At 34.9% G+C, this 25,209-nt stretch overlaps 1 long non-coding RNA gene across 3 annotated transcripts in view; it reads left to right on the top strand.

Annotated features, from left to right (window-relative positions):
• The window catches only part of LOC145284463 (uncharacterized), a 196,422-nt gene that overhangs the window by 66,881 nt on the left and 104,332 nt on the right, over nt 1–25,209 (top strand). For all 3 annotated transcript variants that reach the window (XR_013868836.1, XR_013868838.1, XR_013868837.1), the window contains exon 2: nt 5,297–5,542. This is a non-coding gene — a long non-coding RNA (uncharacterized LOC145284463). The remainder of the gene's footprint in view (nt 1–5,296; nt 5,543–25,209) is intronic.

Raw genomic sequence — 25,209 nt, 5'->3', positions numbered from 1 at the left:
TAATATAGAGTCGATCAGCATCATCCTTTGGATGTAAGGCATTGTGCATTGTCATGAGTTTCCTGATCTTCAAGTCAAGATGCCTCAGTTCTTCTTTTGTCCACCCTATAAATTCCCCAGTGTATCTTACAAGTAGTACTGTCCATGTGTTTATATCTTTAATAAAATTTCTACTATATAGTTTCGTTTCGAGGAATTTTCTTGTTCTTCTGAGGTATTCCTTTCCAATTTTCTCTTTCATTTTTGTTGTTTTGACAGTGTTTGCTTCCAGAACACCCAAATATTTATAGCTATCATATTGACATAGTGCCCTCATCTCCGTTTGGTTGGGTAGTATCATACCTTTCGTTGTTTTCAGTTTTCCACTTCTCATGATCAGGAGCGCACATTTTCCATGCCAAATCCCATTCGGATATCCTGATTGAAGATTCTGGTTGTGTTTTATAGTGTCTCTAATTTCTTCTTGGTTTTTGCAAATAACTTCAGGTTATCCATGTACATAGGGTGGTTCATCTTTCGTCTGTATTGGTGAAGTTGTATCCCGCATGGCATTTTCTTACTATGTTGTTAAGGACTATGATGAATAGTAGTGGCGATAGGGAATCACCTTGGAATATACTTCTTTGTATTTTAATCCCCGTTATGTATTGTCAATCAGGTTCTTATGTTTTCATTGCATTTTCTATTAAATTTGGTATTTTGTACATTATCAGGTATTCAATTGTCTTTGTTTACGAGATTCTGTCATACGTTTTCTTTTAGTCGATCCACGCCATAGCCAAGTTCTTTTTTTTCTACTTTTTACATCATTCAGCATCATTTGGTCTATGCATAATAGGTCATGTGTTTCTCTTTTCCTTTTTGCATCCTTTCTGTTCTTCAGGAATTAATTCGCGATTACGAAGGGACTGGTTAATTTGTTCCCTCAGCTGTGCTGTTAGTAATATTCCACATTGTATGTAAACATGTAATAGGCCTGTAATTTCTGGGGGTGGTTCGTTTCTCTACGACTTTTTGCATCAAATTGGTTTTACCTTTGGTCATCTATTCTGGTACTTGTGATTTTCAGGTTGTGACTCATTCTGTCATATGGCGTTGTTAATTTTTTAAACCAATAGGCATGAATCCAGTCATGACCTGATGCTCTCCAGTTTGCCATTTTTCGTAGCGTTATATCGAGGTTTTTCTTGCTGGTTTAACTCTCTGTTCCTTCTTCAATTTGATGCATCTTCTCATTTACATGTTTCAGCCATTCGGCATTTCTGTTATGATCTTGTCGATATTTCCATATCTGACTCCAGTAGAATATTGTTTTGTCCAGTTATTCTTTTCTCGTTCTTCCTCCGTTCTTATTTTGATAAAACTGGACTTCAAAGATCCTGTTTTGTTTGCACTGTTCAGTCTTGTATTTATTTATTTATGTATCTTAATGTCCCATCTTTTACAACTATTTTTTTTCTTTAATTTTTCCTGTCTTTTCTTAAGCCTCTCCCTGCTATTAACATTTCTACTCTTCTAGTCATTTTCTGTTTGTTTATTGCTTTTACTTCCTTCTTAAGTTTGTCGATTTGAGTTTTTAGCCTCAATTCCCATCCAGCTTTTATCGGTCCATTTTTCCCCCGCCTTTTTTTCTTCTTTGAACTTCATACTTACCTGACACCTGCGTAAATTAAATTGTTTAAATCTGTAATCGTATCTGTTGGAATGTATGGCAGGAGCCTGTTAACCCTCTCAATTTCTGCTCTTAATTTATTCCACTCTTGATTCCTTTAAGATGGGAGTTTTGTTTCGTTTTTGTTTTTTCCATTCATTAGTTTATGATGTTGTTTACTTCATCTACATCATTCTCGTTAAGTTTTTTTTTTCTTTCGTGGATCTCGATCCCCACGTTTCTTGTATCTGCTTTTTGTATGCCCTCTATATCTGGAGTTAATGTATGTGGAGAAGAGAGTTTTGTTTCTTCTACTCTAATAAGTTGCATGTTTTCTATTCTTATTTTATTCTTAGTTCCATTGTCTCACAGATCTCGGTCTTACTGTTTACATGTAATAGGCCTGTAATTGCTGGGGTGCGTTCCTTTCTCTGCTTCTTTTTGCATCAAATTGGTTTTTACTTTTATTCTGGTATTTTTGTGACTTTCAGGTTCTGACTCATTCTTTCATGTGGTGTTAATCTTTTAAACCAATAGGCATCAATTCTGTGATTACCTGATGCTCTCCAGTTTGCCATGTTTCGTAGAGTTATGTCGAGGCTTTTCTTGCTGGTTTAATTATGTGTCCCTTCTTCGATTTGTCGCATCTACTCATCTATACTGCATATCCTCATTTGGTCATCTATGCGTGGATTTTCCATACGCGAGATTCCAGTGAGGATCGTTTGTGTGTCTTTTCCGTCACTCATCTTTTGTCGTATCTCCAGTAGTTCTAAATTAGAAATGCACCCTCTTCTGTGAATAAGTCGTGCTTGGTCTACACTTCTTTGTTCAGTTTTAGTTATTCACTTGACATGTCCCACAATGCTTTCATCCGTTTCGAATAGCCGTGTTCTTTGGGTTAACTTCTATAATAGCATTCCATTAGATGTTATTGTCCATCTCTTTATTTGGGTTTTTTATGGCTGGTTTGGCTACTCAGTATTTCGTTGTTATTAATTTGTCACCTGAAAATAGAAAAGATATTACCTGCTCAGTGTCTGTGATATTCTTGTAGCTGAAATTAGAAGGTGGGCAAGATTACGACCGAGTCCCCCATGCGGACAACTGAGGGAGCCCCTGCTGTTCATGACATGCAGTTCTTTCTTCTGGCTCCCATGTTGCGTATTACGTATAGGTTGCATATTTCATGGTATGGTGTTTATGGCAAAACCAAGACCAGAATTGTTTTACCTGTGGTTCTGTAATAGGAATAGTGTTTACCTCCCATATAGTTGTGAGGTAAGATGCATTATTACACATACATAGAGGGCATGGACAGACACTAATACACAGAGAGAAAAAATACTGATGAAGAGGCATATTAATATCTACTTAATATAAGTTGGTAAAGCTAGCTCGATCTTAAGGAAGGATTCAACAATAGGTTCCCCTCCCATATTTTCATAGGAAGTAAGTATGTGTAGTCTCTGTGACAATTAATCTTTATATTTTTATACACTACACTTTCAAAAATGATATTGAAAAATAAAATTAAATGCTCACCAGAACTATTACTACGCGTAGAGATATCTAATATATCGTCGATATTTTCATTGCTTGCATCAGCTCAGGCGACAAATGCCTCAACGGGGTTGGTAAATGTAACATTCAACAATAAACATTTAAATGCAAGGAAATCAGTTTTAGTAATGAAAAACTGTCCGCGTGCTTACGAATGTCAAAGAAATTGTCTGTAAGGATTCCAATCACGTGACGAGGGGGGACGCTGCAAGACTAAAAGCGTCCGGGTATTTTTTTCCAATTATGTCGCGTTTACTAAAAACTAATATCATATCACTAATTATGTTATTTATCGTTTGTTAATGCTTGCCCCAGCTCAAGCGACAAATGACCTAACGGGGTTGGTTATTATTATTATTATTATTATTATTATTATTATTATTATTATTATTATTGGCTCACAAGGGGTTTTCACACGTTATAAAGGATCTCTCTTTTTGGAAACAGTCCGTGGTGTTCCCTGAAAGCTGAGTGACATCAAGTTTCTCCAGTTTTCCAGTGCTCTCCAACTCTTCTGATAACATTTGCAAATATATGAGTAAATAGTAAATTACGAAAAAATATATATGGCAATCAAGTTACACAGAATTACACGGGGTGACATAAATTCAAAGCTATGGACTGAGAAATCCTCATGAGGACGAAACGCAGAAAATTTATCGTAGTTTACTTGCCGTATATTTTTCATATGTATATATACATATATATATATATATATATATATATATATATATATATATATATATATATATATATATACGTTCGACTGAGAATACCTTCTCTCTGTAAACAGAAGAAATGTCTCTTGGATTTGAGCGTGATTAGTCTCTAGTATCCTCGAGTAATATAACGTTGCTTTATTTTAATTGCTCTCCCCCAATTTTCCCCCCATACATAACGTAACACAACGTGATTTTTTTTGAACATATTGTCAATTCCCACACGTTTTTTTTTTCAAAATATATCGCTCGATACAGCTTTGAGAATGGAGGGCGAAACCGGTCAGCTGACTCCTCCATTTTTTCCTTCTCTTCTCTTCAACGTTTTTAATCATGAATTTAAGTCTTCCCTTCATGATTGCGATATATATATATATATATGAGTGTGTGTGTGTGTGTATGTAATGTATGAACACACATACACGCAGACACACACACACACACACATATATATATATATATATATATATATATATATATATATATATATATATATTACTACAATAATTAAATACCTACAGACACTAGTGTTTCACCCTTTCGGGAATCTTTAGATTCGAACCCGGCAACACGAGCAATCTCTGGCTCGATTAGCAAAGACCGTATCCAATCGGCTACCATAACCGCGAGAAATAACATTGAATTTAAACATTTTATTTTAAAATGTTTTTAACGTCAGTCACAGTGATCTAATCGTTACACGATAATAGGATTGTATGTCGATGACTACAAATATATTTTAAGCCCCCCTCTTTGGGTAGAGCACTGTCGTAAATAATATCACCCGCTACTTCATTGAAAGCTCGTTGTTTGTTTGTTTGTTTGTTTACAAACAGGCGGTTTGAGCACTGTAAAAGTGGTGGCGGATGTCTATTTAAATATTTATTTAAATAGACATTCCGACGAGTTATTTGCGGGCGTCGCTTCTGTGGTCGAGTGAGAGAACTGCCGACTGTCAACACGACGGTTCTAGGTTCAATCCTTGGCTTGGGAGAGATGCTAGTCTAGCGGCACTGATGAGTTGTGATACAACGAAACAGAACTGTATGTCGATGACTACAAATGTATATATATATATATATATATATATATATATATATATATATATATATTGGCATGTTCCCCCTGGATAGCTTCCCTTAATCTCTGTCGTTCATTTTTCTCTCAAACATAAATACTGAGAAGAGAGAGACGCACAGGTGTAGGGAGAAGGGAGAGATAGAGAATGGGAGTTTTCTCTGGCCAGTTAACACAGAATCAGTCATGCATGCCGACTCTGAATATTACCTACCTCACCTAGTCTGTACCATTAACTATTGACATTGTTATTTTCATTATGACTATTAGCCTTGTTTTATTGTAGGTGTTGTGGCTGGTGAATACCACCCTCATCATTCTAAGGCAACGTCTTCCTCCTGTGCTTTTTTCTCTGTTGCTGCTGGATGGGAGTCGAAAACAAAAAATCAAGCGAACAAAAAGACAGAGTTGGAGATGACCAGATATTGACCTTGGTACTAAAAGACGAGTCAAACTGGGTGCATTTGTGAGTGAGGGAAGGGGTTTACAGACTAAGATAGATTTATACTATCAGATACGCACTTAGAAAAAGGTAAGTAAAAAAAAACTTGTACACATAGTTATTTTATTGTGATTTCGTGGGGAAGGGGAAGGATACTGAGTTGTTCAAGTCTATTTTTTTCTTTCTATTAGTAATATTTTTTTGTTTTCTTTCTTTATTTAGCGCCTTCCTTCGTTCTTATTCAATCTTTTTTCTTTTTTCTTTACTTTTACATGTATTTTCTTCTTTATATATTTTCTTCTTTTTCTTTTTCTTTCTTTTAGATGTGTTTCTTCTTTCGTTTTTCTATCATTTTTTCTACTGTAATGCCAAATTAGTTAATTAATTCTCCATTTCCTTCAGTTTTTCTTCCTTTCGTGTTTTCTTTGTTTGTAACCGCCTATTTTTTATATCTTTTTTTAAATCCCGTAATGTAATTTTCTATCTTGGCTTTTCTATTATAATTTGCGTCGCTTTATTTCTTTTCATCTCGTGACTTATTGATTCTTGTACTGCCAGATTAGGCTGGCTGAAGATATCGGGTTCTTAAAATTCATTAAACATTTTATTACATTTTTCTTTTTTTCTTTTCAAATCACACAAACCATTTTCCACTACAAAACAACAAAACTAAAGATAAATAAGTATTTGAATATATAAAAACATTGATGCATTTTTTTTTTTTTTTGAATTTATGAGATTAGAAGTCAACTAATCCAAAAAGGGTTAATATGGCTTACAGAACAACTAAGCAAAACTCATGGTAAATATTTTGCGATATAAAGAACTTAAAACATCGTTATTTCCCCCCCCAATTTTGCTGGATTCGCCATTAAATGATCTGAAAATGGTTGATATGCTGTAAAACGAACAACACAAAAAAACAAATATGGACAAATATGTTTAGATAAAAAAAACATTTGAATTTGACATGCAACTTGTCTCTCACTCCTTGACAGGGTTCGAAAGAGAATCGCCAAGCGTATAGGTCTTGAACTGTCATCTAGGCTTCAGCCTCTGTCCCATCGACGAAATGTTGCATCCCTCTGCCTGTTCTAAAAGTACTTTAATGGTAAGTGCTCTGACAAACTACAACCACTTGTACCCTCTTGACGTGAATATCAATACACACAAAAGACAAACGAATTTATAGGAGTATAGATAGATAGATTTGTTTAACAAAAATATATATGGAAACAATTTTGTGTTTACTATAAACTTTTTTCCCAAATATTATGCAAGTATAAATCATGTAGAATATCTGCATGAATATAATTACAGGTAATAGTTAACTAAAGATGATTATCCCATTAAAAAACCGAAGCAACTAATAGGGAATTAATTAAAATGAATGTTTAAAAGAATATGCAAATTAGCTAGATCGTTTGCTAGTGAATGCAATTCCACACCCCATATATAAGAAAATTGTATTTTCTTTTTAAATAAATAGAAAAGAGCTTTTTTTAATATGAATATCAATACACACAAAAGAAAAACGAATTTATAGGAGTATAGACAGATCATTTGTTCGTTTCTTTCTCTTTTTCTCTTTAATTTTTCCGTTAAACAAATCTATTGTGTAAAATCACGTACTAATATTTCTGGGAAAGTTAATTCGCAACTTCCATACATCCATTGTACGTCCACGGTACAATTCCCATATATCCATTATTTGTATATAATAAATCGTTCGGATATTGTGTTTCTGCATTAAATAATCATAGAATGGTTGATGTGTCGTAAAGCAGAAAAACCAAGCAAATAAATACTTTTCTATATGTTCCAAACACGCTAGTCAAGAATAAATACTCGGCATTCTTAAGTCAACATTTCCAGACTTTACCTTTTTTTAGAAGTGCTTAGTGTATTGCTAATCGACTGAGGTGGCGCAACCGTGGAATATTCAAACAGTTGTATTGGTAGTTTAAAACCAAAATCATTTTAACATTAATACTGGCAATGATAGATTAAGTTTTAAACAAAAAAAATTGAAAGAATCCTTTGGGCATCAGAAAAGAAGTATACTTTTTTCCAAATTCGATATCGATTTCGATATCCCAAATTTTTTCGATTTCTCCTGGTTCCTGATTCCGATAATTCATGCCAACCCTAATATATATCTATGGTACCTTCCCTCAGCTTTGACAGACTATAGATACATATTATAAGGGTGCCTGCACGTGGAATTCTTTTGTGGTAGTAGTTGCGCAATATCCAACCACACCTCTCCTGAGTCGGCGTTGTAAAATACCTATGGCAAGTGGAGGTTCAGGAGGACTGCAAACAATGCCAAGATAAGTGGAGAGCACATACACAATTCCCAAATCGTCACCTATCTAGCACTATATATATATATATATATATATATATATATAGAGAGAGAGAGAGAGAGAGAGAGAGAGAGAGAGATCATTCAAACATGGTAGTGTTTGAATATATGGATAAGTGGTAATTTTAGACATTTAGAACTGCTTTAAAGCTTCACCGTTCACTCATTTTCGACCAAATTTCAAGCAATTATTACGGTTTATAGGCCAACTATTCATCTATATTGTGAAAACAAAATGTTCAATTTTCGTTCAGTAAAACAAAAGTTACGATGGATTTACTAGTGTCAAAATCGTAAAAAAACGTAAGGGGGTGAGCGACGATTTTATGACTAGTTTCTATAGCAACCACGTCGCCACAGCGACTACTGTTGCTACCAATTTACTGCTGTCGCGAAATGAGAACTAACAAGTGCAAAAAAGAGCATGAAAGAATGAAAGGGAGATAATTGGGGGAATTTTATTGAAAGCATATGAGTGCCGTCCATTGTTATCACATATCTGTATGTTATGTATATGTGAGCAAAAAATATAAGACTGAAATAAAACAAAGAACGAGTGAATTTATTGGAAGCCTGGAAAATCATCGATTATGATAGAAAAATGTGAGCATGAAAAATAATATATTTAAGCTTAACATGAAAAAGTAAAGGACTAGTTGTTAAAATGGAAGTGAAAAAGACAAGATATTCTAGTAAAAATATTAATAAACTTATAACTTAAAATATTGCAGCATTTAGATTTTTTAAAAATTACATTCATAACATTATATAATCAATTCCTTGCTCCATGCACGTAAGAATGATGACATCATAGAAATCTAAAAAGTGAAACGATAAAATTGTCGCCCTAGAAAAGATGACATGATTTCATTTCCGCTTGATGAAACCTGGTTTTCTATTTTGTTAAAGACCATCTATTAGTTGTACAAACCTCAAGGGTGATAGGACCCTACTACCATATTTGAAAATGACACAATGTTCAACGTGTGAGATCGAAGATGCCCCGCTATGCTCTTTACCGACCCAAGTTATGACAAGTTAGAACCATTGCAAACACCTTCAAAATGCAAATCCGGACGATTCAACGGATGAACGCATAGCTCAACGAAGTTTTCGGTAAAAGTAATGCCTTTTAGTGATGTTTCAAGCCACATCTTCGTAGTCGGCTTGAAAGTCAAAACTAAAGTGTACCCGGATATGCAAAAGAGTGTGGTGAACCTCTTATGCAATCTGGTGGCCACTGGCAGACAATGGGTGTGGCAGCAGGACAACACCGGCCCACAAGTCTTAAGAGACGAAGGCGTGGCTTCAGAAGGAGTGCGGCGATATTGTACACTTCTTCCACTGACCCTCCCTCCTCCCACCGACCTCAACCCGGTAAATTACTTCGTTTGGTCATACGTCGACAACATCATCGACATGATCTTCCACAACACCAAAGCCAGCCTGATTGCCACCATCCGCCAAATATTCGCCAAAGTCCCGCCGGCGCTTGTGGAAATGGCATGCTCGAGGCGGTGATTGAGGTTAAAGGCGGCTACATTGAAGAGATGTCAGCTCTACTACATAATCAAGTTACCTGAGTTATTTTTTTTCTATAAATTTAATAAAATAAAGCTGTAGGGTTTTTTGGGTTTTTTTTTTTTTTTTTTTTTTGTTAAGGCGACACATTTATCTTTCCACCCTGTAGTATATTAGCAAGTATGCGAAGTTTTCCAGACTGATACATGAAGCATACCTATTTTGCAGCAGACTTGGCAGCATTTCATATGATCATATTCTAACACACGCAGCTGAAAGTTTACATTTTTTCCAGGTCGCTAAATTCTTTCTGTAAGAGAAAATGGAAATATTTACATTTACTCTAAACCCACCTCTGTCGAAAATTGAGGTTAATGTTATAAGGCTTAAATTCGTCGGAGACGCAACCCACAATCACCTGTTTATAGGACTTGATGTTTCTAAGCGTCCGTTCATGAAAGTACTTCTAGTTGTTAAGAATAAACTCTAAAAGAAAAAACGCTCGGATTAAGCGTCGTTTGCCCAACCCAAAAACGCATATAAATACATTTGTTGTGAAAAGAAAAGATAAATGAATAAAAATAACGGTCAGATTGCATACACATCCAACAATTATTTATTATACAGTGTTAATTAGTCTTTCCTCCGCATTCAAAAAACGCGCGCGCACACTTATACACACATGTGTTTTAAATTTTTAATAATTTATATAAGCATTAATGTATTTATTTATTATTTTATATATTAGTTTTTATTGTGATTCATAAATATTATTATTTACTTATTTCATTTCTTTTATTTTCTTTTATTATTTTTTCATTTATTTAAGTTTTTATATATAATGTATATAATATGTATTTTAATCTAAACAATATTCCAAAGAATTTTAAAATTCACCTAAGGTCACCTTTTATTTCTACAGTTTTATAGGCTTTTCTAATATTTTATAGTGTATTTTGCAGGAACTTAATTTATCCTTATAAAAACGTCATTTCGTCTTAATATATTGCATATGTTTGAAGGTATGTACTTTGAACTATATTATTGGGACTCTTTAGTTGGATATTTTCCAATATATGTTAGGGAATAATTACAGTTAATTATTTAACCCGATATATGTAATGCGAATGTAGTACTGCAGAAAGTGTATTAGAGAAATAACGATAAGAGCTTGGATATTTATTTTATAAAGGGTGTTCTAGTAATATTTTTTGGCTTGGTGTTATTATGGAAAATTGATATTTTTACTTATCTATTTGTTAGTGATGGATTTAAAAATAGGATACAAATTATATCGGTGCATTAGATATATTACTCTCACACACACACACACACACACACACACACACACACACACATATATATATATATATATATATATATACGCGCAGCACACACATAGCAACTACATAGAAATACTGACACAATATCAATACTTATACAACATATATATACATAAATGTACATATATATATGTATACATATATACAACTATACAACATATACATATATATACATATATATGAACCCATACGACATACATACATACACATGCACATGGATATATATGCAGACATACATACATATATACAAATATACAGGAAAATACACACACACACACACACATATATATATATATATATATATATATATATATATATATCCTGCATGCAGATATTCTACTGTCTAAGTTAAGTTATAGATTTTTATGTACTTACTGGTTGTATCAAATCAGTTATTAATTTTTATCTTCAAAATTTATATACTAAATCATATTAAATAATAGTTATTATAACATTTAGTACATCTAAATATATACATATATATAAATATACATACATATATACATGGGCAAACATATGTATATATATATATATATATATATATATCTTGTGTTAGAAAAACTATTTGCCTATCTATGTATTTATGTATATATTTTAATTATTTTTTCTTTTTTTTTTTTACATAGGCGTCATCACTCATCAAGGGCGATAGGCCACTCAAGAATAAGGGTTAAAGAATGTACAGCAGTCAAAAGGACAATATAGTAATCGGTAGTAATGGAAGTTCGGTAAATTTGTTAACTTAAGTGGAACGGTTCATCAGAAATTTGTTCACGTTGGACTTGAAGGCAACCATATTATAGACAGTTGGAAAGCAGGAAAACGGAAGACAATTCCACAGGCGTGCAGTTCTAAGAAAGAAGCTTTGTTCATGGAGTCTATGTTTAGGTTTAGGCACAGATAAAGAGTGGAGGGAATTATTGATAGTGTTTTCAGCTAGTCTAGTGTTTCTTGTGAAAGTTTGGCGAGGGGGGACCATAGATTGAAGCTCAGTTGAACACTTTCCATGAAAATAGCGATAAAGCAGAGACAAACTCGCAACATCTCTTCTGTGAGATAGAGGTTGCAGCGAAGAGAAAATGACATCTCCCACCAGGACACGAAGTCTATTTTGAACCCTATCAAGGCAGGACAAGTCTTTTCTAGCAGCTCCTGCCCATATGTGGCAACAGTATTCAATCCTTGGACGTATCGGGCTCTTATATAGATAGAGAATTGCATCAGCAGTGATATATCTACTGGATCGATAGAAGGATCCGACCATTTTTCCAGGTGTCATGGCAACAGATTTTATGCACGTATTCCATTTAAGATCAGAAGTAAAGGTCAAGCCCAGAAGCCTGTCAAAACTTGAGGCCTCCCAAAGACGAGAGCCATTCATTTTAATTGATGCCAGATGGGGATCAGAACGTTGATGATGTAAAGTGACAAGCTTGGTTTTAGATGCATTAAAAGTAACAAGCCACATCTTTCCCCATTGTACAACGTGATCAAGATCAGAGGACAGAGAATCGGAGAGAACTTGATCGTTTACTCTCTTAGATGTGCTACCATAGATGTTAGTGTCGTCAGCAAAAATGTCTACGAATGATGTAAGGATGTGATTTGGAAGATTATTAATGTAGATCAGGAAAAGAGTTGGGCCCAGGATGGACCCCTGAGGGACTCCAGCATTAATACTGTGAGCTTCTGATTTTTGCCCATTAACTACTACTCTTATGAACCTATCAGAGAGAAATGATTTAATAATTGAGAAGATATTTCCAGCTTTACCATAGCTGGAGATCTTATGAAGTAAACGTTTATGTAATACCCTATAAAAGGCTTTTGATATGTCAAGAGCAATTGCCCTAGACAGGTTGCCTTATCTCTATTTAACACAGATTCCAGCAACTTACTCATGACGCACAGGAGACTTATTGGCCTGTACTGAGAGGGGGGATGAAGGATCACCTGAATTCTTAAATACAGGGCATACTGATGAGATTTTCCAGGGTGATGGGAAGCAATTCTCCTTAAGACAACGTTTAAACAGTTTTCTAAGTATGGGCGCTAGTTCTTGTTGAAGTTTTTTGAGTACTATAATAAACACACAAGATTACGAATATACATATATAAACCCATATATATTTACAAATAACCTAATATTATAATTAAGCATGTATATACATATAAATATATTTATATACATACATGTGCATACAAATACAATATATATATATATATATATATATATGTATATATATATATGCTAAAACTATATATACAATTATCCGTACAACATATATACATATTTATAAATACTAATACACAGATACATACCTATATACACATAGACATATACATACACACACCCATATATATGCAAATAACCCATATAAACACAGACATACACACACACAGACATATATATATACATGTATATATATATATATACCCAATATATATATGTAACTACAGTACGTCCAAGGATGGAATACTGCTGCCATATCTTGGCAGGAGCTGCTAAAAACAGCCTATCCTGCCTTGACAGAGTTCAAAATAGACTTCGTGGTTTAGTGGGGGATGCTCTTTTCTCTTCCCTGCAACCTCTCTCCCACAGAAGAGACGTTGCAAGCCTATCTTTGTTTTATCGTTATTTCAATGGTAGGTACTCGTCTGAATTCCAATCGCAGCCCCCCCCTCGCCAATTTTTTACAAAAAACACCTGTCTAACTGAATCCACTGTAAAAAACTTTCCCCACTCTTTATCTATGCCTAAATCAAAACGTAGATTCCATGAACAAAGCTTCTTTCTTAGAAATGCACGGTTGTGGAACTCTGTTCCGTCTGCCTGCTTCCCTCCTGATTACAACTTGGGTGTCTTCAAGTCCAACGTAAAAAAATTCCTGGTGAACCGCTCCCTTAAATAGACACTTTAAATATCCACACTAACGTACTGTACTTACAATAACCCTTATCCCTGAGTGGCTTCCGAGCCTTGATAAGTGGTGACCACCTTGTAAAACAAAATATGAATTATCTCTTGGTTTGGTTAAATTATAGACTTTTTCCTAAACATGAATAAACTAAAATTAAGGGTAATATTAAGATTACTAAAAATGATATTCTTTATAATATTTGCAGTTTATGGAAGTTTCTAATCTTTTATTGAGTAAGTTGTCCCTTTGAATAAATAATCTCTCCGAAAGACAAAGGTAACGTAGGGAGCTAAGTGAGGAACATGTTTTAGCTTTTTTTTCAGGATATTCCATTCTATGGTTTGTGTTAGATTTTTTCCAATATGTTCCTTTTAGTATACTGAAAGTCATGTATTAATTTTACTAGTGGGATTTTCAAATGAACTTTTCTGAACTCTAAACCATTCTTTGAACGGTCATTAATTTACTTTATTCGTGTTGCATAAATTATATATTGCTGTGATTTTTATAAACTCATATTCCGACGACGGCTGCAACAAAGAGATAATGACACATCAAATATACACGTTCTTCTGTCATACTTCTGGCACTATAATATAGACATACTAGCTAGAAACCCAGCGTTGCCCGGTCGTACAATACGCTTAAACAGGATATATTAATTTATGCATATTGCGTCTGTATTATTATAGAATCAATCCTCTGTTGATTATCATATATAACGGGGAATGATTTGCCCAGTGGTCTAATTCGCAAAAAAATTTAAAAATATAAAAATAATAATGATAATGTCGTTTATCAACTTCCGTCTATGTTTGTTTACAATACCACGTCAGCTGATATTTGGGCTTGACGATGAATGCTCTGGAAAAAGTCACTTCTGATTAATGTTTAGTGTGAAAATATGCAAACGAGGAAATGATTTGCGGTGATTTTAAACGGCATGTCTTCTTTTTGTTGTAAATTGAACTCATTAATAAGTAAAACATTTTTAAAAATGGTGAGGTACACCCGAACTTGAACAAGGGATCATTCGATTTGTAGTCGAATGCTCGACTACGAAGCTACGTCTCCAGATTAAAATAAATCTGGTTTTTAAATTTACTATCTGGTGTAATGTAAAATATTCCCCTCGAAAAACTAAAAAGAGAAAAGGAATTTTAAGATGGGATTTTTTCGATTTATTATACTCATCGGATAAATTTATGACCAAAACATATCTAAGAACATTGCAAGATATATAAATTAGTTTTGTGTGAAATTTGCAAAAGATAGGCTCAGTCGTTTTGGAACCTATGAGGAACTTACACACACAAAGTGAATTTTATATAATAGTAGATAGATATATAGATAGATAGATAGATAGATAGATATAGAAAGGAATTAATACGGACATTAGCTGTTTAGGTGATGATGTCATTGGAAAGCTGTTAAGATCAAAGAACACCATATTAAACCGCCTCTGTGGTACCAGTCTTCAAGAATTCTGGTGAAAGAACTGACCCACTAAATTATCGCCCCATTAGCCTCCTCCCGCTTTTCGCCAAAATATTTGAGTCCTTAGTTAATCAAGTCCTAGTCCAGCACCTAACAGCTGCTAAACTCCTGACTGACAAACAATATGGATTCAGGCAAGCCCGTTCAACAGCAGATATCTTAACTGTAGTTTCTGAACGTATATACCGTTCATTGGATAAAACAGGGGAGGGTATAGCGGTGGCCCTTGATATATCTAAGGCTTTTGACAGGGTATGGCACGATGGTCTTCTAAGGAAAATTAGATCATATGGAATCACTGGAAGAATTCATAACGTAATTAAATCCTTCTTAAGTAATAGAAAAATCAAAGTTGTCCTCGACGGACGTACATCCAAACAATATGACATAAATGCGGGAGTACCTCAGGGGTCTATCCTTGGACCTCTATTGTTCCTGATATTCATAAACGACCTCCCTGATAATATTGTTTCGGAGATGGGTATATTTGCCGATGACACCACTCTCTATAACAGATATGAGGGGAAAACAAATGAACACATATCCAAGAAAATGGCAGAAACACTAGAGGATGACCTCCAATCCGTAGTGGAATGGGGACAAAAATGGTTGGTCTCATTCAATGCTGCTAAGACTAAGCTTGTTTCCTTCAATAACTACAAGAAACCTTCTCTACCACCAATAGCAATGGCCAAGAACACATTGCCTGAAAGTACTTCTTTTAAACTCCTCGGTCTAACGCTTACAGGGAATATGAACTAGAATAGATACATTGAGAGCATTGCCAAGGCTGCTGCAAGGAAGGTTGGCTCCCTCTACCGTGCTAGAAAACTACTTACGCCTGCCAGTATCCTATACCTCTATAAGGCAACCATTCGCCCATGTATGGAGTACTGTTGTCACATCTGGGCTGGTGCATCTGCTGCTTGTCTCTCGCTCCTGGACAGGGTTCAAAAAAGAGTCGCCAACCTGATAGGTCCTGAACTGTCATCTAGGCTTCAAACTCTGTCCCATCGACGAGATGTTGCATCCCTCTGCCTGTTCTACAAATACTTTAATGGTGAATGCTCTGACGAACTGCAAACACTTGTACCTCCCCGACGTAACTACCCCCGACAAACCCGACAAGCTACTAAGTCTCATCCCTTTACAGTGGAGATCCCTAGGTGCAAGAAAGCCTTTTACTCCAATAGTTTCTTCCCCAGAACTGCGGGTCTTTGGAACTCCCTTCCGGGATTCGGCTTTCCCAACTGCAATGATATGCAGAAGTTCAAGTGTAATGTTAACAAACATCTTTCTACTCTTCTCCCTTCATAATGACCCCGCTAATTAATTCCCTAATAGTAGCCCCCTGCTTCAAAGTGGCACTGTGCCTTGTTTGGGGTGAAAATTGAATAAAAAAAAAATTAATGCAATTGGTAAAATGGATGAGAAAAGATCAAAACTTACATTAGTGAACCAGACGATTTTTTTCTGAGTTCTTGTACGATGTGGAATTCGGAACGAAAAAGCTTCTCCTTTTGACTCAAAAGTGAAACGGAAGTGACGTAGTTGCTTAAGATTAGTGGCTTCCAACTTTAAGTATCAGTACTTCTAACAACAGTTTCAAACTGATACACTGTATGTTATTGTTCTTTTGGCCGGTTTTGCCTTCCGGTGTTGTTCGCATTCAAGCACTAACGATTACTATATTGTCCAATTGTCCACTGTACACTCTTTATCCCTTATCTTCGAGTGGCCTCTTTGCCTTGATAACTGGTGATGCCTATGTAAAACTTAGGTAACAAGATATCATGTTAGAAGTCCTAAAGCTTGTTAGCTTCATTTTTATGATTTGGCGATTTAGCACATTATTATATTATTACACACTTAAAATCTAGCCTTGTTGAAAAGTTTAACAATACGTTTTTAAGACAAACCTATACATTAGTATATAGTTTGACCTTGGTATGTAAAATTGTTTACTATTTTTTCATAAGTTAAATGGTAAAATACTAAGAAATAAAAGGAACTTTTTTCGTTTTTTTTATTTCTTGTTTATTTGAATTTTATTATAGTTCAGCATTTTTTTTTTTTAGGTTTTATTTTTTATGTTTAATGCAAGTTTCAGATGTAATGTTATATTGTTATGTTTCGCTCATCGAAAATATAGAATTCTTTTTTTTTTAGCTCTACAGAATTATAAAAATGTTTATTTTTGTTATTCACAAAAACGGTTCTTTTCGACAAGTAATGGCTTCTAATAAAGAAAAAACAAAATTATAAGATTATGTTTCTCATAGTATCGACGCTGGCGTGCTTCAAGGATCCAATTAGTCTAATACTGTTCCTGATCTTCATAAACAATCGGCCAAATCACCTTAAATCATCAATCGAAATTCATGCAGATCACACAACCATCTATGCCAACACCTCAGTGAGCAGTAACAATTAAAATCTTTCGGATTATTTCTCTTTCGACCTTGGATAGTTAATGCAATGAGGAGAAGGGTAGTTGATTACTTTAAATCCGTCTAAAATCAAAGTTCAATCTTTTTACAACTAACGCTTTCCCACTTGGTCACAATTCTAATGAATGGCTCTAGTCATGAGGAAGTCTCTTGTTTTGATTAGCCTTTGGGACCGGCTTGAAATGGAATACTTACATAAAATCTGTTGCCAAGATCACTGAAAAAGGTTTTAATCATCTCAGCGCCTCAGAAGGTATCTCACTCGTGGCGCAATCCACTACCTGTATAAAAGACAAATACGTCCTAAGATGGAGAATTATTGTTATATCTAATTTGGTGCTGATGAAATAACTCTGTCTTTGCCTTGAAAGGGTAGAAAATTGACTTTGTAATCTAGTAAGCGTGTTCTTTTCTCCCCCATTAACCATTTTCTCACAGTATGAGACATTAATTATACACACGTTAAATATAAACGTTTCACTACCATTATTGCTGACACTATTATATAATTTTAATACCGGCCTTAGCTGTTTTAGTGACGATGTCTTCGTTTCAGAAATCTGTCATGTTAAAAAAAAATTGGATAAGTTATGCAACTAACTACTAAAATGGATGAGATTGGAACGAAACCTGTATTCATGGACGAGCATATATACTATGTCGATTTCGGAACATAACGTTTTTCTCCATTTTTCACTCTTCAAAATTGAAACAAAAGCGACATTGTCGCTTTCGATTGGTGGCTCCTATCTTAGGTATCCACGCTTCTCACAAAGATTTCAACTGTATAAACTTTGTTATTGTTCTCTTGGCAAGTTTTGCCTCCCGGTGTAATCCTCATTTCGGCGAGATAACCTAGGTTACAGGATATTATCTTACGTTATTTTCAATGGCAGGTACTCTGCTAAATTCAATTTACGCCCCCTCCTAGTAAAATATTTACAACAAAAACTCCACTAACTACAAAATGTCAGTAATTTTCTTTTTTATTATCTGTGCCTAAAACTAAATAAAACTTCCATGAGCAAAGTGGCTTTTCCAAAACTTCGTGTCTACGAAAAAAAAAAAAAAGCCGGGATGATTACCAGTTTATTATGATACTGTCGTTTGAAAGTTAAATCTGAACATTTCTTGTTAAGCCTCCGTTATAAACGTCCATCATCATCACTAATCATCGTGGTGTTCTCTTGCAGTCTACCTGGCGTCCATTAACCCGTATTCTCGTGTAGCTTATGAACCTTGATAAATGGTAATTCTTATAGAAAATAAACATCAAATAATGTTATACATCGGAAGATCATGGCTTGGATTACAATATTTGGTTTGTCAATTAGAAATTACAGATATTTCAAATCGTAACATAGCGCGGACGGCTGTATGCAAATTCATACAAAATGACGCCACTGGTAGTGAAAAATAAAGATTTTAAAAAGGAGATCACGTTAGTATGGTACAAAACGTTTGAGATCATCTATGAAGCATAGAGAACGTTCGAGATCACGTTGTTGACGTCACACTCGTAACAATAAGGAAATAAATATCGTTGTTACAAAGAAAAAGCCAGTTGAACTTCTTGTCTATTCTTTGTCTACTTTGCGACTGAAATCGCTCCAGACCATGCGAGAAGCAACTTGATGTAAAGAGCTAACAAGAACGAATTATGATTATCGAAAAGAAAAAAGATCTGTATTAATCTTGAAAATACCAAGGTTATAGGTAAAAGGAAACAGTTAGCAGTAAATAAGTTCCACACGCCTATGGTTCTTGGAAATATGCTAATGGAGTAGAAAGTTGAATTTTAATAGTAACGTGTTAATCGCGTGGTAAATGCAACGTGATCGTTACATTTTAAGACGGACTCGATGTTGTGTATGAAAGTCTTTCAAAGAAACCAAGGAAAGATATTCGGCAGTTTTTTTTTTTCAGTTTAAAGAAAAGGCATTTATTATCGGTCATTTACACACTAAACCGTCTGACACGTATTTTCGAAGCCAATGAGAATATGATCGGATGCCGACGTTTCCACGCGAGGTCAATTAAGAATTGTTTTGTCTATTACCAGCTGTTATGTTAATAATTTGTTCCGCCGTATACGGTCGTCCGAAAATCTATTAAAAGTTTGGAGGATAAGTGAGTCCGTCATCTTGTTTAAAAGTTCTTGTCTGCTATGCAGTAAAAAAAAAAAAAGCTCTGCGGGGTCGATAGTTCTTTCTTTCTTCCGCGTCAGCACGTGCTTCTTTATTTTATTTTATTTTACTCTCGACTTATCTTTCCCTACTCTTCCTTCGATCCCGCTGTGATGCCACGCTTGCACCACGGCTTGGTCATTTGCATACATGCCATTGGCTTTGTTACACAATGAGGTATGAAAACATTCGATTGAGACCACTAGACCAATAAGTTAAACGAGCTGGAACAAAAGAAGCAGGGACTAGCTCAGACATTCCTTACGTATTAAATCTATTGAAAAAAAGGTTAGGGTCAGTAATTAATACTAATAAAAAGTAATGCGTGTTTGGGCGTCGTATATGTGTTATTTAAAATAGCCGCGAGTATGAATTCTTAATTTTAAAAACGCCTATTTATTTAATAATTTATTTAAATCAGATGAGTAAATAGAGCATAACTTAAATCAATATAATGTAGATTTTAAGTTCTTTATGGACTTTAATACGTTTCCGTAGATAAAAGAAATATAAAAAAAAACAACAACTACAGCTGCTTTTATGTTCGTGTCATTAAACATGCAACATATCTAACAGACGATTGCTCTACCGCTCCAGAAAGTGTCTCACTCCAGACGCAATGCTCTACCTGTACAATAGTTAAATATGACCTAAGATGAAGTACTGTATCCACATCTGGGGTTGAGCCCTAAAGAGCAACTTTTCCTACTTAAGCAGGGAACAAAACAGCCTTCAAAATTTAGCGAGCTCTGACCTTTTCATCTCTCTTCTTTCTCTTTCTCAGAGAAGTTGCAAGTATATCTCTGCTCTGTTGATAATTTTATGGTAGGTACTCGACTGAGCTCCAATCTATGGTCTCTAAATCAAATGAAGTTTTTTCAGACTTTCAAATTATAACATCTAAATTACGCTTACATGCCTTTAAAACTATCAGTCTACTTTTTATTTTCTCATTTTATAAACATTTCATATTTATTATTGAATGCTTAATAGGCAGAACAAATTTTAAATACTTTGTAAATAATTTTAAATTGGAGATTACACCTCACAAAAATTAAATCTTATACGGAACAAATATGGCCGCCGATACATTAAGACTGTCGGCAACCATCTTTGTTGCTAAAAAGTTAATATTTAGAAAGGACAAAAGAGCATTTAAAACTAATTAAAAATACAGAAACTGGAACAAGTAGCTATAAAAGGAATATGTATTGGCTATGGTTTCATTAATTTATTATATATTTCTTTTTTACTTTTTTCTTTTTTACTTTTTTCTTTTTTTCCTTTTTTCTTTTTTCCTTTTTCTTTTTACTTTTTCTTTTTTGCTTTTTGCTTTTTGTCCTCTTTCTTTTTTACTTTTTTCTTTTTTACTTTTTCCTTTTTCTTTTTTCCTTTTTTCTTTTTTACTTTTTTTACTATTTTCTTTTTTCCCTTTTTCTTTTTCCTTTTTCTTTTTTACTTTTTTTTACTTTTTCTTTTTACTTTCTTCTTTTTTACATTTTTCTTTTTTAGGTTTTCTTTTTAAATTTTTCTTTTTTTCCTTTTTCTTTTTACTGTTTTCTTTTATACTTTTTTCTTTTTTCCTTTTGTTTTTTTCCTTTTTTCTTTTTCCTTTTTCTTTTTTACTTTTTTCTTTTTTACTTTATTTACAAAAGAATTTTTCCTTTTTCTTATTTCCTTTTTGCATTTTCCTTTTATACTTTTCCTTTTTTACTTTTTTCTTTTTTACTTTTTTCTTTTTTACTTCTTTCTTTTTTCCTTTTTATTTTTTCTTCTTTTTACTTTTTCTTTTTTCCTTTTCTTTTTTTACTTTTTTCTTCTTTACGTTTTTCTTTTTACTGTTTTTTTATACTTTTTCTATTTTATTTTTTTACTTTTTCTTTTTTTCTTTTTTCTTTTTTACTTTTTTCTTTTTTACTTTTTATTTTTTACTTTTTCTTATTTACGTTTTTCTTTTTTCTGTTTTTTATACTTTTTCTATTTTATTTTTTTACTTTTTCTTTTTTTCTTTTTTCTTTTTTACTTTTTTCTTTTTTACTTTTTATTTTTATTTTTGTTTTATACTTTTTCTTTTTTACTTTTTCCTCTTTACTTTGGCTTTTTTCCTTTTTCTTTTTACTTTTTTAGATTTTTTTACTTTTTCCATTTTGCTTGTTTTCTTTTTTCTTTTTTCTTTAATACTTTTTCTTATTGTTTTTTCCTTTTTCTTTTTTACTTTTGTCTGTTTACTTTTTCCTTTTTTACTTGTTTTCTTTTTATATTATTTATTTGATACTTTTCTTATTTACTCTTTTCTTTTATACTTTTTCTTTTTACTTTTTTCATTTTTACTTTTTCTTTTTTACTTTTTTCTTTTTTACTTTTTCTTTTTTATTTAATTCTTTTTTACTTGTTTTCTTTTTTACTTTTTTTTTACAAGGTGGTCACCACTTACCAAGTCCCGGGAGCCACTCAGGTATAAGGGTTATTGTAAGTACAGTACGTTAGTGTGGATATTTACAGTGTCTACTTAAGGGGGCGGTTAATCAGGAATTTGTTTATGTTGGACTTGAAGACATCTAAGTTGTAGTTATGAGGGAAGCAGGCAGACGAAACAGAGTTCCACAACCGTGCAGTTCTAAGAAAGAAGCTTTGTTCATAGAATCTACGTTTTGATTTAGGCATAGATAAAGAGTGGGGAAAGTTTTTGACAGTGGATTCAGCTAAACGGGTGGTTTTTGTAAAAGATTGGCGAGGGGGGACAAGAGATTGGAGTTCAGATGAACACCTGCTATGGAAATAACATTAAACAAAGATAGGCTTGCAACGTCTCTTCTGTGGGAGAGAGGCTGCCGGGAAGAGAAAAGGACATCCCCCACTAAGCCAGAAAGTCTATTTTGTACTCTGTCAAGGCAGGATAGGCTGTTTTTATCAGCTCCTGTCAAGATATGGCAGCAGTATTCCATCCTTGGACGTACTTGGCTTTTATATAGATAGAGAATTGCATCTGTAGTGAGATATCTTCTGGAGCGGTAGAAGGATCTCACCATCTTTCCAGCGACCTTGGCAACAGACTAGATGTACGTGTTCCATTTCAGATCAGGAGTAGGGCAATGAACGCCGCTTTTCCCCGCTCCCGCCACATCCCATCCCCCTAAACTGGACACAGTGGGGTGCTTCAGGGCCATATATGTCGGTGCAGCTGGACTGGGCTGGCTTTGCCTAATAGATTGAGGGTACCGGATTGACAGTTCCTGGCTGCTGTTTCCGACTGATAGTACAGGCCTCTAACTCTTTGGTAGCGCTTAGAGCGGCTGCTCCATCAACAATTGTAAAATATCGGGATGTCGCGCATGGAAAGGGACCCTGCACTCATCCCTGGTGGGCTTTCCTGGGGCCACACTCCTGTGGGTGAGGACAGCTGATGGTCTACTTGTATTGTATGTCTGGTAATCTGCACAACTACTTGTCCAGCACCCCCTCACTCACTCACCCTAACTGACACTTTTAAATAAAATAAAATGAAATGACAGCTCAAGCAAAAGTTACGTTTGAACCAGGACCAAACTCAAGGAAACCAACCTGCCTCCTCCCTTGAGGCTTGCATTTACTAATATCCGCGGGCTTAGAACTAACTTAGATGATGTTGAGTCATTTCTTCTTGTAAACACTCCGGATATCTTAGCATTAAGTTAAACTAACCTTCACTCCTCCATTCCCTCTAACTACTTTAACATGCCTGGTTATCTCCCACTCTACCGTAAGGACTCGGACAGACATATGCATGGACTTGGAGTCTATATTCGTAACACCCTCTCCCTGACTAAAGAAATAACACTAGAATCAGAGGACCAGGCCTTTATGTGCTTCAGACTAAATATGCAACATAATATTAGCTACTTGTATTTTCTCTACCGCTCTCCCTCAAACCAAGACTGTACCCTAATAAACAAAGTCTCAGACAGCATAGATATAGCACTCTCCCTCGATACTAGCGCACAAATACATGTATTTGGTGACTTCAATGTCCACCACAGTAACTGGCTAGGATTCTCTAATCACACAGACGTAGCTGGTAGCGCAACACATAGCTTCTCTATATCTCATTCCCTATCTCAGTTGGTTACATTTCCGACACGTTTCCCAGACCAGCAAGATCAACATGCCTCACTTCTAGATCTCTTTCTGACAACGGTACAACAAATGCCCACAGCCCACTCGGGAATGCTGATCACGCTGTGATAATGGTAGAAATTAGCCTAAATTCTCGCCCTAAAACTGAAGACCCACTACTCAAAACAACGAGGTATTACAAAAAGGCTGATTGGGAAGCCATCAGGGAGCTCATCAGAGATGCCCCATGGCAAAATATCTTAACTCTTCCAGCGGAACAGTGTGTAAATGAGACCACTGAATGGTTCAAAACTGCTATTGAAGCACATGTTCCCGCACGGAAATTTTATAGCAAGCCCCACTCTCCCCAATGGTTTACTTCTGCTTGTGCAGCTGCCATTTGTCAAAGGCAGCATGCGTTCCGCAGATTCATCCGACATAAGTCCAGCTCAAATAAACAGAAGTTTATAGAAGCTAGAAATAATTGTAAGAGAGTGATAGAGACAGCTAAGACAGATTACTCTGAAACCACCAGAAAACGCATCGAAGCACAGAAATTAGGAACCCGGGATTTTTGGAAAATCTACAACAGCGTAGTAAATAATAGACAGTCAACTATTCCCCCACTATCAAACAATCATGAGGTTGCTTCCACGGCAACTGACAAGGCTAATCTGCTTGCCAATCGGTTTGCCTCAAACTCCACACTGAACTCGGTACACCACTCACTCCCTGATTTTCCTCTGCGAACAGACGCCACACTAGACGATTTGAAAATCACCCTTTCTCAGGTACATGCTATTATAAAAAACCTAGACACTTCAAAAGCATGTGGACCTGATCTCATCCCGGCTGTGCTATTAAAAAAAATGCTCTGCCGAGGTTGCTCCAGTTCTGTCCAAACTTTACAATAAATGCCTTAACGAATCTTGTTTTCCCGACTGCTGGAAAACCGCCTCTGTGGTACCAGTCTTCAAGAATTCTGGTGAAAGAACTGACCCACTAAATTATCGCCCCATTAGCCTCCTCCCGCTTTTCGCCAAAATATTTGAGTCCTTAGTTTATCAAGCCCTAGTCCAGCACCTAACAGCTGCTAAACTCCTGACTGACAAACAATATGGATTCAGGCAAGCCCGTTCAACAGCAGATATCTTAACTGTAGTTTCTGAACGTATATATCGTTCATTGGATAAAACAGGGGAGGGTATAGCGGTGGCCCTTGATATATCTAAGGCTTTTGACAGGGTATGGCACGATGGTCTTCTAAGGAAAATTAGATCATATGGAATCACTGGAAGAATTCATAATGTAATTAAATCCTTCTTAAGTAATAGAAAAATCAAAGTTGTCCTCGACGGTCGTACATCCAAACAATATGA

The sequence above is a fragment of the Euprymna scolopes genome, chromosome 9 (assembly GCF_053919585.1).
Source record: "Euprymna scolopes isolate OS-2025 chromosome 9, ASM5391958v1, whole genome shotgun sequence".
Lineage (NCBI taxonomy): Eukaryota > Metazoa > Mollusca > Cephalopoda > Sepiida > Sepiolidae > Euprymna > Euprymna scolopes.
This window is presented reverse-complemented; position numbering and strand designations above follow the sequence as displayed.